The 12,488-nt window shown below is 41.5% G+C and overlaps 1 long non-coding RNA gene across 1 annotated transcript in view; it reads right to left on the minus strand.

Moving 5' to 3' along the window:
- Nucleotides 1–12,488, minus strand: part of LOC106008413 (uncharacterized) — a 43,453-nt gene that overhangs the window by 2,610 nt on the left and 28,355 nt on the right. The gene's annotated exons all lie outside the window — the stretch shown is intronic.

Below are 12,488 nucleotides of genomic sequence, written 5' to 3' on the forward strand. Positions count from 1 at the left end.
AAAAGATATACAGAGGTTTAGGGGACAAAGCAAGGACAACGCAAGGTAGAAAGTCAGAATATACAAATACTTATTGATTCGCTTTCAGAAAAAACATTTCAGTAACAGAAAAATTGCTGCACATTAATCAATGCATCATTAAAATGCACTGCGACAGTCTGATGGCCATAGTCATGAAAATTCACTAGATTTAGCTCTCTTTTATTCACATTTTCTTATATAAAAATATCACCAGGCATCTGGGGAAAATTTGAGTCAGAAAAGAATTCTTGGCTAAGTTGTAGAAATTCCATATTCTAAACCTATTTCTTTCAGTTGTCAGAAAGAGCTGAAGCAGAAACTGCCCTTCTGGAGATTTCAGTTTCTGCTTATGTCAAGTGAAGAATTTCCAGCTCTGTCTCTATTTCCAGGGCTCTAGACAGAAGCAAAAAACCTGGTCCTGGCCCCAGCTCTGTGTCCTACTTTTGCTCAACTCTCCTTCCCTCTGTCCAGCTCAATTTGGGGTAAAATGTTGGATATTTGCATTATCTAGTTTGAAGGCAGTGCCCCCATCTGCCCTATCTGCAGATCAAACGAGGTCACACACAAGCAGGTGCTCTGTAAGTACCAGTTGCAGTAATATAAGGGAAGCAAATGTTCTCTCTTTACTATTGCTAGTTTTACAGACCTGGTAGGCTGGTTTCCAGAGAGGTTAAAAGTCTCTTCCTAGGGGACAAGTTCAGACAGAAGGAGAAAGAGAACGAGTTGGCTAATATTTTTTACACCACTTTATAATGAACTCTGCAGTTGAAAGAATGAAATAAGAAAAAATGAAATATGGCAAAATAAAATAGTAGGAGATATGATCTTTTTATGTAGTTGAAAAGATACCACACAATCCAGACAATAAGAAGCAGCCTAATAAATAAAGATGCTCAGAGTAGAGCTCCGTCTCCTCTTAAGCCTCCTTTAGCTTTGTGTGATTTATTCGGACCACAGGCAAATGTTTATAAGAAATGCCAAAAATCTGTATTATGTTGTTAAAAATCACTTGGCTTTTAAATGCTGGTCATTGAATTTTAAAACATAAACAATAAAAACAAAAAATAAAGAAACAGAACTTCTGAGAGGTTAAATAATAGCAGGCCGAGTTTAAATATATGTAGCTTTTCGTCTTTGCCTGGGATTTCCCCTAATTTCTGGCTCTGCACTAGCACCCTATACAACACTAGGAGATACACATCAGTGTAGGAGTCCAGCATGGAAACGCATCTGCAGGTCATGATGCTATAATGAGCAGTAACAAGTATAGCAGTGACATTGACATCTTATACGCGTGCAATATCTGCAGGCACACCACCTTGATGCATCTTGTCTTACAATCCTCATAACAACTCTAAGCGCTAAGCCAGATATTAGGGAGGCTGTGATTTAAAGAGCATTAAAGGATAAGCAGAAGATGTCATAGCAAGCTAATGACAACACTAGAACTGAAGGATGAAGTCTAAAATATTAGGATGAGGACTTTTGATCAGGGTGACAACAGGACTATTTTGCCTGCTGATATCTATTCACCTTCTCGATCAGTGTCACATGGAGAAGAAAGATGGTGTGTGAGAATCCCTGCTCACTTGTCAGCATATTAGAGGGAAGAAGGCAACACAACTCTACCTACTGCTGCCCACTTGGTGCTCCAGGCCTTGAAGAACCCCTGGTGAGGTAAAAAGCCAGAGCCTCCTAAGACCCTGAGAAGGTCAACAGCAAAGCTGTAGTCACTGTGCTAGGCTGGATGTCACTTCTTCAGCTGCTGATAGCAGGATGTCCAAAGATGCCATAGGCATAGTCAACATACCCAGGGCAGTGATGTAGGCATGGGAAGCTCAACCCAGCAGCCACTTACCAAACAGCATGAGCATATTTCTGTATTGGACCAAGCAGGAAGAATGCAGTGGGGCACCCAGCACTGGCTTTAAAGGACAACACACTTTTGAGCAAAAAATTCAAGGGCTCAGTGTTATAAGGCTGAGCAAAGGAATGTCTAGAAGTCTTGTTCTGTGAGGTTTTGTTTTCTGAGAAGCACCTTTTGGATTAAAAAGGCACAAGCTTCTGATGCAGAATCAAAAGGAAATCCTAAGGGAGCAAACTTATGAAGTCTAAGTCCTAACAAGGCACTGTGGTTAGGGAGATCAAAATCTGGCTTACCCTCAAAGGTCTCAAAATCTGTATCTGCCTCTCAGTCTCCAGAACATTAAAGTTCGCATGGTAAGTTATATGTCAAACATGTGTAAGTGCTGTTTAGCCAGTGGAAAAACGCAAAAAGGATATGGTCATGAGGGATGAAGAAAGATGGTGAAGAAAGAAGGGAAAGGTCTGCTGACCCAGCCATTGACTTAGCATGATCAAGTGGGCATCAAAGTAGAAATGGTCTGTAAAGAGGGAGTATAGGAAGACAACAGTAGGAGTCATTATTCTGTGAAATTCCCAGCCAGTGTTGTTTGTGTAGAAGTTGCAAGCCAGAGCCAAATGGTACCAGCAACAATCACACTAGGTACTGTGTAACTAGTACCCACTAAGTTCCATGTACTTTGCTAAGAGGCTGATTATAGTCAGATCTCATCTTACTTACCTGAGATAAGCAGGGTACCCTGCGTCAGAGCTGAGAAATGGGCTCAAAGAGATTACATGATTGAATAGAAACATATGGTAATGAACACAGTGGTCAAAGCAAGGACTCTGCAGCCAGTTGTCTAGTGTTTTTGGTGAGCCTGTCACACCCTCATTGAAAGTGTCCTTCATAAGAGAGACTTCCTAAGGTTTAGATGGGGACACCAAAGATTTATGGAGCTAGGAGTAAGGAAGTAAGACAAAGTTGTCCTTGAATCCCAAGGCAGTAAGACTTCCCATTCAAGACATCATTGAGTTCCCACAGCAAGCCCTGGAAGGTACAAAAGCTCTCCAGAGAATATAAATGAAACATAAGATCTGTATTCTCTATCACCCATGTGGGAAGGAAAGAGTTGATCCCAAGAGTTGTGCTAATAGAGCGAAAAGCAGAGTCTGATTGTAACTCTGGCTTTGTTCAGTGTCAGGCATGTGGCAGGGGTGAGTCACTTACACATTCCGAGGCTTGGTTTCTCCATATGTAAAATGGAGATAGAAATAAGGCCAAATGTGTGAGACTGTGAAAATCAGATAAGATCGTGTAAAAGTGTCCCATGCATCCCATGCTCTGTGTATTCCAAGATAATCTATCCTTGTGGTAGGAAGCAGTCAGAGGACATTAATCAAGATACCTGCCCCCAGAAACTGGGTCCAAGAGAGCCCAAGGACTCCCCAGACTCTCACTCTCTTGTTGTCTTGGTCTGCACTCTCTCTCCATTCCACACCTTCTTCATTGAGTAACAGCACTTCCTTATTCCCCAGAGCTGTTCAACAGGTCAATGTTCCATAAGGGCAGAGGCCATTTCTACTATTCTGCTTCCTTCACATTCAACCATGTAACACTTTTTCCTTACTGAGCAAATTCCCTCTAGAATTGGGGGCAGCCAACTACAAATCTCTAGCTACTGAGTAGAAGTCAATTGCCTAGATTTAGATCCCCAATAATGTTTTTAATACTCCACATTAACTAGTTCCATAAAAATGTCAAAAGTAATGGCCATCCTTTCTCTATGAGTGGTGACATCTAATAAATTGTAGAATTTGTGGATTATCCACAATCCTATGCAGAGTGTTAAAGACATAATGAGTTGTTTGGCTGTGTGAGAGCCCTCACTGGTGAGCCTATGTGTGTTGTAATGGTGTTTTCCTGCCAGGAAATACTTCATCCTAGACTGGGACTCCTGTCACCTTAAAAATGGTCACCTAGCAGACACCAAGTACTAATTCTCATAGTTTCTGTCTTCATAAAAGAAAAACAAGACATTTGTTGGCCATTGCTATTTAAGCTAACCAGCAATTTCACAGAGATAATAAATGCTAGGGACTACTTGTCTACTTTATTCTTATGCGAAGAAATCTTTGCAGAGAAGTAACAAAAAGAGTGCAAGCAAAGAGAGAGAAGGTTGTGATAGAAAGAGTATTAGGGTCTTTTCATAAGAGGAAGGAGGAAGAAGAAAACTGGATGTGCTACTTTTTTCTACCCCTCTTGCCTGTGTCAATGAACTTGCAAAATCTATTGAACACTCATTCATCCCTTGCTATGGGCTGGACTAAAAACTAGGCAAGCATGGTTTCATTGAGGTATCAGGTAGAGAAGGAACAGAAGCAATTTGTTCCACACTTTTCATTAGTAAGCAAAGAGCCTGATTGATGATTGAGTGGTGATCAAGCCTAACGCTGTAGTTCTTCATTTAGAGTCTCCACCTGTCCGCAAATATCACCTACATCCTGAGAGATAAAGGAAGAATGGGACTTCCATGAGTCTTAAACTTTTACCTTATTTCTAGACTGTTTCAGATCTTGATCAAGAAAGATGATGGATGCTGGTCACTCTCAGATCTCGACAACTGAAAGATTCTAAGTGTCCCCTGACGACCTCCCTCATCTGGCCCCCAGCATATCTCATTCATAGCCTCTGTCTGTAGAAAATTTAAAAATGATCACAGATGCTTTGTAACTCTTCTTATCAAGAGGTGAGGTTATTTTCCCGACCTCCTGAATATGGGCTGCCCTTGTGACTAACTTTGTCCAAAAAGCGCTGTAGAAGGGATATCTTGTGCCTTCTGAAGAAAAGTATCTGTGTTCAAAAGATCTCACAGCTGCTGTCTTCACTCTCTCAAATGCAGCACCATGTGCGGAAGCCAAGCTAATATGTTAGGTTAGGTTCATGGCCCGGCCAAGGGCAGGCAGCACCTGTGAGAGTGAGGCCATTTTAGACCACACAGCCCTAGTCCAACACAGGATGACCAAGCTGCAAGGGTGATGTTCAAGATGAAGTCCTGGGATGCTTTTAGACAGCAATGGATAACTGAGATAGCCCTTGCTCCACCATGCGGTCAGCACCAGCCATCCTTCAGTCCATAGAATGTGCCATGGACTCGCCCTCCTCAGGGACTTAGTATGTGTCTTTCCATGTTAATAAAATACTTTTTTCTTTTACCCATCAAACAATTTTCTCCTTCACATCATTCATATCATAGTTGGCAAGTTATTTCCAGAGAGAAGCAAGCATAGTAAACTAAACACAGATTTCTTACTCGGCATAGCAGCCTTTGCTTATTTTTATCATTGCACATATCATAATCTGCACTTTATTTTCTGCTATTATTACTTATTTTTCCTGTCCAAATGTAAGTCTTCTGAGAATATTTGGAGACAATGATTTTCTTTTATTCATTGCATCCCAGGAGATTATCACCCACCTTTTACCCCGTTGTGCATGACTCCACCCACTCCCGACAGCCAGCATTTGCTTCTCTTTTCTGAGAACTGCTTTTGGGCTTCTAAAGCTCAGCTTGCATTGCCTGCACCAAAATACAGAGAACTGACGGTGGAGATTCATGGTGACCCAGGAGTAATGTGTTAGGTATAAAAACTCCAGCTCTCTTGCTCGCTGATCAGGGAAATGCTGAGATGTGGTCTACACTGTTCTCAAGGCTGACTTGAAGGACTGAGCTGTTGTCACCTCCGTGGGAGCTTCCTGATTTGCTTCTTCCTGGACTCATGGTAAGTACACTGAACCTCTGACTGTTTTCCTCCCTTTGCCTGTCCCACTTCCCCAGCCCCCTGCAGGATTTTCCAGGAACACTCTTTTATTTATTTATTTATTTGTTTGTTTGTTTGTTTGTTTGTTTATTTTTTATTAAATTCTTTTACTGGTACATTTTAGGTATACAACACAATTACATTTCTCACTGGGAATTGTACCTTTACATAATGCATCTTGGTTCTTATTTTTTCCCCATTCCTAGCCCTCCCTTCATGCCCTCCACCCTTCCCTATTTACCAAGGCTTTATTTCCATTTTTTCCACTTCTCATCATTTTTCCTTTCCCTTCTCTCCTTTCCCCTGCTGCTCCCACTCCCCCTACCCCTTTGGACCTTTTCTTCCTATTTTGCATTATCGATTATTCATTCTAATCAATGGTACATTTTAGGTGTACAATATAATGACATTCATCATTGGAAATTTGCACCTTTACATAATCTCTCTTGGTTCTTATTTTTCACCCTTGCCCAGCCCTCCCTTCAACCCCTCACTCTTAGCAATTCACTTTTGCACTAATCCTTGTGTCAAAATCTGCTTCTGAAGAAGCCACCCCAAGAAGTGCCTTTGTGGAATAAATTCATCAAAGTAGTTCTTGATTTCCACACATTACTTTTCATATAAATTCCCTTAAATCAATTTCATAATTGGAATTCACATGTCCTCTGCAGTATCACCATCTTTTGTGGCCAAGTTTGTGCAATTATTTTAAGGCTTTATTGCAATCCACCCTGATGTTTTATGAAATAGAGTAGGAAATGCACAATGAACATGCTGATGTCAGCAGTATGACAATTAAGTCATTGGTAAATCCAGTGGAGTGCTGATGGGAGTGCATGCTGAGGGGTGAGACATGCAATAGATTGAAGCTGGTCTTTGGGAAGCTCAGTTGTGAAAGATAACTAGCAAATTAAAGAACATGTAGAAGATGCTGGAGACAGACCCTCCGGGACCCTATGGAAAGGATGTATTGAAAGGGCTTAGTGAATGATATAGATAAGTCTTTAAAAGTATAGATATCATGAATATTGGCACCAAAAATTGTTCCAGAGTTCCAAAAGCAGAGAAGATCATGGAGCCAGAAAGCAGCGATGAGCTTCCTTTGCACTCCATTGTCAGGAGAAAAAACAGTTTTGTGCTCAAGTTTCAACTGACAAATATTCCGATCAATTTTGTAAAATCTTGCCAAAGTCACCCTTCTCACTGACTTGCGCTGTATTTCCTACTAAGTCTCTTGCAAAATCACCATCAGCCAGGAATCCGCCTGCATTTTAAAATAAATTTCTTCTACTTACTAAATGCTTTTTTAAATAAGCTGAAAAAATTAGATTATTTTAGGTAAGGAATTAAGTAAGAGCATTATTTGATATCCAAATAATTGTTACTATTTTATATAATCATTATCACATAATTAACCATTTTAGCAATGCTTGCGGATTCCTTGAAATAGGTAATGTTTTGGATTTTTGCAATTTTATTTTTTTAGGAATTGATATATTATGCAAGAGAAGAAACATATTTAATGTGATAGAATAAGATACAAATCATAGCTCTGCCACTATTCATGCAACCTTCTGAAAGCTGGTTGTCCTGAGCTTCAGTTTGTTCACCTGTGACACCAGTTCCTACTTAGGGCTGTGAGGATTAAGTCAGACAATTTAGACAATGTAGATAAGACAGAGTTGGCATTCTGCAAATCTTGATTCTTTTCTATGGTCCCCATCACAAAAGCGTTGGTTTGAAGATTTTGCTAACAATTCGTCCTCCTTGACTTGAAGATAGACCTGAACTCCTCAGCCTGACTCAGCAGGCCACCTGTGACCACACCTGCAAGTGTTGCTCCTACATCATCGTCCTGTCTCCTACTCACTGCTCACCCTGCTTCTGAAGGGGCACATGGAACTGCTCCTGGAAATATCTCCTGTTCTCCCTAGGACTTGGTTCCGATGAGACTCCTCTCAGACTCCTGGAGTCCCCACATCCTCCAGCAGGGTGAATTTCCTGGGCAATCTCCCAGCAATCTGGTCTCCTTCTAACACAACTACCTTCAGCCTCCTCCATTAGATTATAACCTGATCCAATAAGAATATTATAGGTGGCTCTTTTTATCTGCAGATTCTGCCTCAGCACATTCAACCGAATGAAGACTGAAAATATTGGGAAACAGTGCATTCTACATTTCCCAGTGCCCCCACTTCCAGCTGAGAACCTGTGTTCTCTTGCAGCATGAACTACTGGGGCAAGCCGTGAGTGTCCACTCCAGGCATCTGGGTTGCATTGACCATGCTAGGTTAAGAAGTAATTATGCTCTCCAACTTCCATCTCCCATCTCATGACTGAATGCAGAGGACGTGGAGGGTGTTGAGGTTGATAATGCCACAAAATGGAAAGTGCCAGTGTCCCTGAACAATCAAGTGGGAGGAAAAACTATCCTTAACCAAGAATACCCACATAGAACTGTTCTGTGAGCAAGAACTGTTCTGTGAGCAAGAAATAAACCTCATGTCAACCACTGAAGACTTGAGGATTTTGTTTGGTTTGTTGCTGGTGTAGTTTAAGTAGCACGGGCCACTAATCAGATCCAAGACTAGAGATCAGGTTCCTGAATTGCCCATGTGGCATACATGCCATCATTCAGGTGCACTTGGCCTGGTTCCACAGCTGGCTCTTTTTCTCCATACCCAAGAACCTCACACAATGCAAGACCCACTGCAGGTACTCAACTTTATTGCAGAAAAGGCCATCCATTACCACAACTGTAAAGTAGGGATAAGAATCATTTAAATGCTTTGAATCAAAATATTGAATCATATAATATTTCAGTTCTTAATGCTCTGAAATCTGTAAAATCTCCAGTCTAATAAATCCTCTATAATCTGCTTTGGTGTGTTTTCAGTTTATTCCTGGCTCTGAATATGTAAAGTTCCATTCTCGTGATATTTTTCTGATACTTATCTCTATTAATGTTTCACACATTCCCAGGTCCATGTTTGAGGTGGGGAGACATACTTCTCTTTAGTTTTCCAAGGTAAATTGGAATAACTAACACTTGTTAAGGAGTTTATAGAAAAAGGCTAAGCAAATTGCGCGATTTAAGTCCAGCTACTCTGCTACACAGCTCATTTTGTTGGCAACCTTATCCCAATTTATAGAGAGGAAAACTTTTTAGAAAGATTAAATAACTTGTTCAATGCCACATACTCAGGCAATAGTAGAGCTGGGACAAGAATTGGGAGCCTGATTTAGGAGTCTGAGTTTCTAATTCTACAAATTTTGACACTCAGTTCCAGGCAGTAAAGACAGGCTCCAGCTGACCTAAGGAAAATATATACATATATATATATGATTGAAGATGAGCATAAGGAAGCAAACAAATGGAACTAGGAAGAGTCAGGGATCAAAGCCATTCCTGAAATCCTGGAGTAAACAACTTCAAGAGAGAGCCCTGAACTGGAATGGGGATGGGAATGAGCACATCAACTTCAAGCCTGTGCTTGTGTACTCTGCTCAATAAACACCATGGCAAATGTCCTTGCCTGGCCTCTCTTGACCCACCTACCCCTTGACAAAGGAGAACCAGGCACCATGAGTTACCCAGCAGAGTGAGATAGTCCTCATAGAAAAAGAAGGGAGCTGCTAGTAGAAATAAATGGAACAGATGCCAGGAAGCTAAACAAGGGACATTTACTGCAGTAGGATGCAAAAGGAATGAGGGTCCTGCAATCTACAAAAGCTACAGGGCCAAAAAAATGCCAAACAATGTATTTCTACTCACCCACTCACCATACTTAGACAAGGCTTGGCTCAAACGCCTCCTTTGTTTAAGAGAATATGTTCTTGCTTGAATAAGGACTTAACTATTGTTCTCCCACATACTATCTCTGAGGAATTTACTATACCCGTTAGAATGAGGCTCTTCACCAATGAAAAGCGCTGCTGTCTAGTCCTTATATACCTTGTGTTGGGGGTGCTATGAGAATCCAATTTAATAACACATGAACAGCTCTTGACATGGCACTTGGAACAACAGCAGAACTCAGTAAATATTATCAACGGCTGCTATTGACCTACCAGGATGCAATTCCAGCCCCTCCTCAATTCACAGCACACTTATGAGCAAAATCAACAAATTTCTAATATCAGGCCAAGGTCCAGAATTCCACAATGTACAACAAAATGAGAAAAAAAGAAATGCGTGAAGTCTTTCAAATAGTTTAATCTATGCATCTTTTTTTCATATTAAGATGTTCTGCATGATTTCTTAGTGATAGGAGAAAAGCTTGATGGCGTTTTAAAATGTATTTATATATTTTAATTGCCAAATTTAAATGCTTTCAATTCTATGTTTGCCTGTAAGATTTGTTCATAATTTTACCTGGCTATGGGTCCTAGGACCAGAGAGGACCTGGTGCACATCCTTTCGTGAGCACCCCGGTCCTGGAAGAGCTGCTGATCCTGTCCCTCGCTTGCTAGCTCTGACTTCATTTTCTCTGAAGCATGACCTCTGTGAAATTATGCATTTGTTCATCTACCTCTGTGTAATTTGTCTTTCCTCCTAAAACATGAGTTGCAGGGACTTCAATGCATCTTTGCATTATCACCCCAGACTCATGGTAGTGTGTTCATTTTTTTAAAAAAGAAAAGAAAAAAGAGATTTTAGAACATGTGAGTGAATTATGAAGAATTCTGTAGCTGAAGAGCCCAGGACTTTATAACCAGAGTGAGCTCCTGCACTATTATGGCAGTTCTCATCTGCAGAGTGACTGGTGTTATTGGGTGGGTTACATGAGAACATGGAAGCAAAGCTTCAGAGGTAGTGCTTCCTCTCTACTGTCATGTCGCTTGCTGGCCCTGCCATGACTTCAGTGTGTTGCCAAGGTCTTTTCATGTTTAATGTCCTCTTTCCCCCAAGGAGAGAGCAAGTAAAGCCTCCTGCTCACCCACTGCAAGGGACACTCCTATTAACAAAAGGTAGGTAAAAAAGAGAAAAGCATAACAAATTTATTTATCAAAGTTTCCTTTTTGTGTTGTTTTCTTTTTGTTTTTGTTTTTGTTTTTCTTTTTGTTGTGAGACAGGGTTTCATTATGTAGTCCAGGCTGGCCTTGAATTTACTATGTACCCCAGGCTGGCCTTGAACTTGCAATTCCTTCTGCATTCAGAAATGAAGATCTAAAGACTAAGGGAAAATAATATTTTTATGCCTGTCTTAGTTACTTTTCTCATTGCTGAGACAAAATTGCCAACACCCAAAGTTAAAGGAGGAAATGTTTATTTGGCTCATGGTTTGCAGAGGTTTCAGTCTCTGATTGGCTGGTGCCAAGGCAGAGTGGACGGCAGAGGGGCATCAGAGAGGAGAAAAGGTTCATGGTGGGCAGAAGGCAGCAGAAGCAGCAAGTAACAAGTGATCAGGGATGCCAACAGCCCTCTTTATGTCCCTTATGTTATATTCAAGCTATACATCCTTAGGGCAGGTAGCACTTACACCCATGGTTGACCTTCCTGTTATCCATGTTCAGAATTATACCAAACCAATCAGTGGACTTATGTATTATTCACACATTCTCAGGAAGGCTCTGGGGGACATTTAGACACAAGCTATTACAATGCCTATAGGTTCAGTGAAGAATTATACCATAAAGATATAATTGGACAAAAAAGAGTGATCTAATGGTAGTAAACAGAGGTAAACCCAGCATGACCTTTCTGTTCAGATTCTTCTTGTCCTTTCTGTGCACTATTTCTTCTTTCTAGATATAAGGCAGGTCAATTCTGGAATGAGGATCTTAGGATCTGCTTTCAAATGAAATAGATCAGAGAATTCCTGAGTGACCTTGCCTCATTGACCTTGTTTCTGCAACTATCTCAACTGCCAAAGTGCCGTATTTGGGCTATCAAGTTCTGAACCCCAACATTTTGAAATAAGACACCCGTGTATAATGCAGGAAACACACCCTACACTCCTTTTGCATCCACTGCTGTAATAAGCAGCCTGTTTCAGCATGGGCACCCCACGGACATAGATGCAGGCTGCATGGAACAGCTAGATCCAGGATCTGGGAGGACTCAGAGTCTCCGTGGCAGGGATGTTGTTACCTGGTTCTGGGGCAGCCCCAGGGCCAAGTGCATGGTGTAGGCTCATGTGATGCAGGTGCCCATCCACCATCACTGGACTATGAATACCACGGCAAAATCTGAAGACAGGAACATGGGGTAGAAAACCCCAAAATCACATGAGAATGGAGCAGCTAAAGAGAAAAGAAGCCTCAGGAGAAGAAATGGGATAGAAGCCTCACAGAATGCTAAGGAAGGCCTCCCTCCCTGTGGTGATCCTGGCTTGTTCCGAAAACTGAGAAGTTAGCACTGACTCTCAATTGCCTGGATGCTTGTTTGTTCAAACAAGAAATCAAATTCACTGTCACCATTCCAGATGAGAGACAGGAACAGGGAGAATGGTTCTGCCTGTTTGTGTTTATCCCCATGGTGGGGAGTAAAAGTTGTTTACTGTTTTCATAAAAGATCCCAGGAGGTTTGTTTCCCTCTCCTGAGAGCACAGAGCACCCTCCCCACCCCTCAGAAATGCTTGGTCCCCTCCTCCCTGAGAATCTGTTTCACACTCTTGCCCCAGGACAGACACGTGGTACAGTGAATAAAAGCCTGGCTTGCCTTCCTGTGACTCAGTTTCCTTATCTGTAAAGTGGTATTACTGTACATTAGAAACCCTTCCCAAGAGGGCCACCAAGAGGAACTGATGTTTCATGCTCCACAGACAAAACAGAGCAGCCTACCTGCCTGGGGCACAGAA

This window comes from Heterocephalus glaber, unplaced genomic scaffold (genome assembly GCF_053883595.1).
Source record: "Heterocephalus glaber isolate CG9 unplaced genomic scaffold, H.glaber_assembly_v1.0 deba00000281, whole genome shotgun sequence".
Taxonomy (NCBI): domain Eukaryota; kingdom Metazoa; phylum Chordata; class Mammalia; order Rodentia; family Bathyergidae; genus Heterocephalus; species Heterocephalus glaber.